General features: G+C 44.8%; 1 pseudogene; it reads left to right on the forward strand.

The window, feature by feature from the left end:
• Positions 1–367: 367 nt before the first annotated feature.
• On the forward strand, positions 368–3,054 carry LOC144119109 (uncharacterized; annotated as a pseudogene).
• Positions 3,055–7,368: the final 4,314 nt, after the last annotated feature.

Raw genomic sequence — 7,368 nt, forward strand, 5'->3', positions numbered from 1 at the left:
TCTTTATTGCCGGGAAACTCTCTTGCACGAGCGGTCACCGCTACTGCAGCGCGCTACAAAAAAGCTCTCTCCGAGCCGCGAACGGTGCGGGAGCATTGCTCTAAAGCCCCTCAATAATTTAAAACTAAGGAAAGGCTTTGATCCCGCCGCAAACGTCAGTGATAGGCTCAATTGGAGCACATGACCTTTATCTGCCCCTCCGCCGCCATGAAAGTTCCCGAGCGCGCAGGTGGAGAGCTCGCGTACAGTAGCTGAGGGCTGCAGCGGCATCACCGGTTCTGCCAACGGCCCGCAATCTTCTCTCTTCAACGAATTCGTTTTTTTTTAGCTGAAAGATCGAGATATGAGTATACGCACAAAAGCCATAATGCCTTGCTGCTGTGCGGTTGGGCGCCGTTTCCGGACAGAAGACGGCAAGAAATTATTTTGCATACCGCGCGGGAAGCAAAACTTGGCTAGAAGTAAAGTGTGGCTACACAGAATCGGCCGGAAAGGCTTTGAACCTTCGGCAACTGCCCGACTAAGCGAGGTAAGCAATGTTCGTGACACAGAGGATCGAGAGAAAGGTTACACGTGCGCGTGCCGAGCAGCGACAGTATTTCGCGCGCGCACGTGCTGAGGACCAAAGTCCGCCGAGAATATCAATGCATTCTGACGTAGCTCACGCAGTCTTATATAGCGTGCAAGTAAGGCGTTCCAAAGTCCTCCGTGAATATCACTGCATTCTAACGTAGTTCACGCAGACTTATATAGCGTGCAAGTAAGGCGTTACGGGAACGCGAAAAAGTCGCTAACAAATATGCGAATTACGTTTCTGGAGATAATACTAATAAATTTCAGCATTCATTTCCACTTTTGGAGTTTTTTGACAGCTGTTTTTCCATGCGCATTGTTAAACATGCGTGTTAAAAAATTAACAAGACACGACGCTCAATTTATATCAGTTATCCAATGCGAATTAAACGCGCTAGCATCGTGAAGGGCCGGGATTCAATTTTACCTCGGACGAGATCGTGACGGAGTTCTCTCGTCTGTGGACTGATTCGATCGCGCGTTAAAGTTGCGGAAGGCGACGATATCTCAAGCACAGCCCTAGAGGCTTGCAGTTTAGCACATGTGTGCTGTGAATGCATGGGAAATACAGATATGGCCAAACTCCGAGTGGGATACTACTTATAGCAAACTCAGAAGTCTTTTTCAGTTCTGCTACAGGACCACTTCACGGAAGATCGGTTCTAGAAGATTATTTTAAGGAATACCGGCCAAAAAAAGCTAAAGCCATTTGCGACGCCAAGCATCTTTTTGCACCGACCAGCTGCCAAGCCGCGAAAGTCACTCCCCAGAAGAATAAGAGTGGATAGTGCTGGTATGTAGTACTTGGTGTTCATTGGGTCAAATTTTTGAATAGAACTGATAGCCTTCAAGCCAAACTCACTATGCGAACTTATTCTTCAGTTGTCATGTTTCATTCATGTATCCTGCGCAGACACCCCTATAGTCGAGCCAAACATACAGTTGGACATAAGATCTCGACCTGTGGACACTGAAATTGGTAAGTTTTCTTAGATGTACTCTCACAGTTTTTTCTTCTAGCATTTTTGTCTTCATGCTCTTCTCGTGTTCACATACAGATGAAACATGTGGCACAGACAGCAAAGAGATAGGCAAGTTATATATTCTGTACTTATCATTTTTTCTCGTCCAGTATATGCTTGAAACTCTCGCATGTTTCATGTAGCGGTATCCACAGGCCATCCAAGCACAGAGCCTGCAGTTGAGTTTGAGCCAAAGGATTTGACATTCTGTATGTATTTTCTCTATATTAATTACTAATGCACCTCTATAATGCGGGTTGTCATATTGCCGTGTTCTGCTCGCAGGTACTTCTGACGTGCGATCAGCCACAGAGATCGGTGTCGCTTTCCCACAAGAAAGTACGGAAGCTGGTGAGTTAAAAATGCTTCTTTGATTTTTGCGTTGTTTTGTTATCCACTGCTTTTTGCATACTGAAGTACGCAAGGTGACACAAGCTTTTTTTTCCTCTGGCAAGTTATTATCCTGTAGTCACAATATTTCCTTTCTGATTTAATCATCAATACATTTTAAGAACCCTGATTTTCAGACATTAGTGCAAAGTGAGGGCAAATAAACTATGTGAAGAGCACAGTCCGAAAATAACAGCCATGAATACTGCAACTTATCCACTACGCTTCTATATGTATTCTCTTTTATTTCATACAATTTCGTTCACTGTCATCAACGTATTACTTCGAACGCTGTTTACAGATGCTCTGCATCAAATTTTGGTTCGCTCTTACAGCCCAACTGATACAAGAAGCCCTACAAAAGAGAATAGCACAGCTTGAATCTGAACTCCAGGAGACACGACGAAGGTTTCGACTTAATAAAAAGCAACGGTTGCAGACAATAAAAGCAAATAAGCACCTAGTTGCCGGATTGACTATTTATTTGAATGAGGACGAGGTTAAATGTCTAGAAATGACGACAATGAAGGGAACACGATGGACTAAGAAGACCATTATAAAGGCACTGAAAGTGAGTCTTTCCTGTGGAGCACGTGGCTATGAAGCGGTCAGGGAGCTTGGCCAACCTCTGTCATCAGAACGCACTCTAAATCGTCACCTGGAAGGGTACAAGTTTGCACCAGGTTTGCTGCAGGAGATCATTGAGTCACTTGCATTTAAGGTAAGGTAAAAAGGCACATGCTCATGACCACTCACCTATGTCACTATTAGAGTAGGTCTGTTCACACTGACTAATCCTTTCCATCTCACAGGTCAGCCTCACGCGACCTGAAGAGCGGCATGCCACTTTAATGCTAGACGAAATGCAGCTTACACAAGGCTTGGTGTACAGTCCATCTTTAGGTAGAGTGCTTGGAGCCCCGACTATCCCGCTTGCAGATGGAACACTGCCACTTAAATGCCTGACCACTCATGGGCTGGTGTTTATGATCGGGGGCATCACAACCCGCTGGAAGCAAAAAGTTGCTTACCACTTTACTGGGAATTCATTCCATGCCAAAACAGCTAACGACATAATCATTGACATAATAAAAGCCTGTGAGTCAATTTCTCTAAAAGTAGATGTCATAGTCACAGACATTGGAGGAGGAAACCAAGCCATTTGGAAACCATTCGGTATAGTCGTAGGCAAACACAGCAAGCCTAAAACCTCGTGTCCTCACCCATGTGATGCATTTGGGCCGCTTTTCTTCATGGCTGGCGTTCCTCATCTCCTTCAAAACCTGAGGAGCTACTTAACAAAAGGCCAGAAGATATATCTGCCTGAAGAATTAGTGAAAAAAAACAATTTGCCAGGAAACGTAGTGTAAATCAAGCCTATCAAGACATTGAAATTGACGCAAATGCAGAGCTAAAGCTAGCGCATCACATTAAGGCTTATTCAATAGATCCAAGCCATTATGACAAAATGAAGGTGAGGCCAGCTTTCAGCCTCATGAACACTGACACTGCTGCTGCGTTATGCTTTCTTGTAGAGAAAGGATCAGTGGATAAGTCAGCCTTAACAACTGCATGGTTTGTTGAGATGGTGTTTCGATGGTTCCGTCTAATGACTTCAAGAACAACAAAACTGGAACTGAGTCATTTTGATGATATTGAGTATGAAAAGGCTCTTCAGTGTTTCCAGAAAACATTAGCACTTTTCGAGAAAATTTTTTTTAGTGATGATGAAAGGAAATCTGTTAGGAAGCCAGTGCAGGCTGGTGTCATCCTAGCAACATCATCCGTGTTACATCTGCAAGCCCTGTTTCTTGAGAAGTACAACTTCAAGTTCCTGCTTCTAAGCAGGTTTAGCCAAAACGCCCTTGAGAATCTTTTCTCGACACTTCGGTGCGAAAACCCTGTGCCCCGTGTTTTTGAATTCAAGTGTACACTTCGAGCTGCTACAATGTCCCAGTTTCTGCGACCAAGTAAGGACGGCAGCTATGCTGAAGAGGACTGCTTTTTGTTAACTGGCATCTTGGAGGACAAACCAGACGAAAACAAGATGTATGTTGTCCGTCCATCTGACCTGCTTTACATTGAAAATTTGGAACATGAATCTCTCGAGTACCTTGCAGGGTATATTGTCGCTGAAATCAAAAAAGTAAACAGTTGCCAAGCCTGCCTTGAAGCAATAAGCAGCTCAGCCGAGGGCAACAAGCTAACCATGCTGAAGTGCTACAACAAAGAGAAGCCGGCACTAACAGTCGCCTAATCAGCTGTTTTCCAGTTGATAGAGACTGCTGAAAGTTATGTGCGCTTGAATGAGGATGGCTTAATAACAAACGGGCTGTCTACATCTAAGCTCAAAATTAGCATTCAAAGTGCTCTGCACTTAGGCAGTTGTTTCTCTACATTCCACAGCATATCAGATGCTCTGCTTGCAACATTTTTGAAAACCAGAATGTCAATCCTTGTAAAAAAAGAAGCCTTATCCTCCTAGAAAAAATCCAAAGCTCCTAGAAATGTGGCAGCAGAAGCATTTGAATGCACGTTGCTGCCAGTAGCATGAGGTAGTGCACTGCGATTCCTCACTGCTAATTTTGGTGTGAAAGCACTACTCGTGTTATCTCTGTCATGTGGTCACTGGCAACAACTTCTACTATGTCTTTTAGGGGGACAAAAAGGAGGAGGTTGAAGAAAGGAAAAATGGGTGTCTCTGTCATCACCCCTTTAGGAGGTGGCCACGTGAATAGCACTTTATATTAATTAGATAAAATAAATAAAAAGGAGGAAGATCAAAAAAGGAGAGGCGGGCTTTCGTATGCTATACTATGTCCTCTGCCCTATGTTAAACCTCTACCATTTCTTGTGACTTACTCATGATAAGTCAGATGTATCAGAAATATGGCGTTTCTTTTACTACTATAAGAGTTTGACAACTGGAACTGTTTTCTTTTCAAGAACTTGTTTATTTCAGCAGAACTGTTTATTGCATGCCGAATTTTCTACCCACTAGGCAGGATCTCCTAACTGTATTCTGTGCACTGCGTATGTCAATAAACTTATTATAAGGTGCCTACATTGCTCTGTTTAAAAAACAATTATTCTATAGTCACAGCTACAAAATATGAAATTGTGACAAAATATTTCAATCAATAACGGCATTGAAATCGTTGCTGCCAAGTTACTAATCATAAAACTAAAACTAAAACCGCCGGTCACTTGCATGCACGTGCGCGTACACGCACACGTCTAATGGTCGGGTAACAGCCGCAATACGCCACGCAGTGAACGGCAAGAGGCACTGTTGACACTCATTTGCACACACACGAACTGGCGACGTTGTTTACTTTCCGCGAGGATCAGCGAAGTTATGTAGCAGGTTTTCCAGTGCGGGTGACTACTAGCCTTCTTTTTTACGTAAACTTTTCGTCCATGGTAACCGCAATGTGTACCCAGCACACGTTTACGCAAAAAAAAACACACAGCAACGAAACCAAACGCACAAAACAGCTATGGTCCCTAGAAATACTTGCTAGTCTGCCGTTCGTGTGGAGCTACCTACCGAACCGGTAGGCTTCGCCTCGGATGAATGCGCAGGGGGCGCTGCCCACATTCGGAACGTCGTGCCTGCAGGGACGGTCGTGCCGTGCCTGCCGTGGCTGCGGAAGTGTTGCGCAATGCTTTTTGGCCGCAAGCCCAGAATACTGGTGTTTTTTTTTCAAATAAGTGAACGCTAACCTGCGTGTGTGTTGGTGTGCATGTGCTGATGGAGGTGTGATAGCGTCATGTCTAGACAACGTGACAAGCGCGACAGCACGTGTTTCGTGCCGGGATGCAAGAGCGGCTACAGTTCCTGCAAGGTGAAATGCTCTCTCTTCAGGGCACCAAAGGACGCAGAGAAGAGGCGACAGTGGGAGCGCAACATCAAGCGCGGCAACAGAGTGCTCGACGAAGCTAGTGTCGTTTGCGAGCGACACTTCGAACCGTGCTTTATTGAGCGAAGTTTTAAAACTGTAATTCAGGGCAAGGTAGCGAAAATTCCCCGGGACGTGCCACAACTCGCGAAGGATGCTGTTCCTACACCGTTTCCTGACGCCCCAAATTATATCTCGAAACCTCTGCCTCGAAAGAGGAAGGAGAGAAACTTGTGCGACCAGAAGCAATCGCCGGGAGTCAGAGCACCACCAGAGAAAAAAAAGCGCATTGATCTTGAAGCACCAGTGGAGGCGATTGAAGAATCAAGCGGCGGTGCATCATGTGACGCTATTCTGCTCAGGGAATACAAAGAGCTGCAGCCACCGCCACCTTGGACAAATGTCGACCTTTCGGATGCTCAGCAAGTCACATTCGCACAGTGCCACACAAGTGGCTCTCAGGACGCCTTATACGCAAGTCGACGAGTTCTGCTCCGTCGCAGTGATTCGGATTACGCTGTCATGGAGGCTACTGTGTATATTCGAGGAAAAAAATTGAATAAGTTGGACGTCAAATCCACAGAAGAGGCAATGAATCTTCTTCAGGACATTGCAAAACTCAGTTTGTGCCCTGGCTGCGGATTGAAGCCTATCAGCAAATCCTTTACGGCTTCAAATGGGCGTTATTTTGCTGTAAACTGTTCCATTCTTTCGGATACAGCATGCATAGCTTGCAAATACTTACGAAAGCTAACTGAAAACACCCTGTCAAGGAGGAAGAAATCAAGAGTGCCGTGCCTAAAGAAGACGCCGACTTCAACATCTCGGGCAGTGCGACGTATGAAAGGCAAGATGGCAAAGGATGGATGGCAAGCAGCGAAAGGCTCTAGATGAAATGAAAAATGAAAGTGAACAACTTTCAGCAACAGAGTTTGAAAGAAGAGTTAGTGGCCTTCCTCCTAAGCAGCAGCTTGCTGTCAGAACTTGTTTTGAGGGTGTCAAACGCTAGTCAACGAAAGGGATGGCATATTCCAATGAGTGGCTACTTGAATGCATTCTGATGTGACTGAAGAGCCCTAAGTTGTATGAACATATGCGAATACACAACATCCTGGCTCTTCCAGGTAGAACATGCTTACAAAAGTGCATCCACAGCTTCAAGACTGGATTTGGTTTTAACCCGAATATGTTTAATGCTTTATCCGAGAAGTCGCAACATATGGATGAGTTCTCACGCAGAGGAGGTATCGTCTTTGATGAAATGAAGATCTCTAAGCACCTTGACGTGAAATCAACTGGTGAGTGGTTTTCAAACCATACTTACACCCGTAAGTAAGCTTTAAATGAAACATGTGGCAACTTTGTTTTTGCGTACACTACTTGTATTTTTTCAGATGAGCTGGAAGGATTCGTTGATCTTGCTCAGTTCATGTCCGATTCCCAAAAAGACCAACTTTTTGACCATGGCATGGTAGTTCCCC

This window comes from Amblyomma americanum, chromosome 1 (genome assembly GCF_052857255.1).
Source record: "Amblyomma americanum isolate KBUSLIRL-KWMA chromosome 1, ASM5285725v1, whole genome shotgun sequence".
NCBI lineage: Eukaryota > Metazoa > Arthropoda > Arachnida > Ixodida > Ixodidae > Amblyomma > Amblyomma americanum.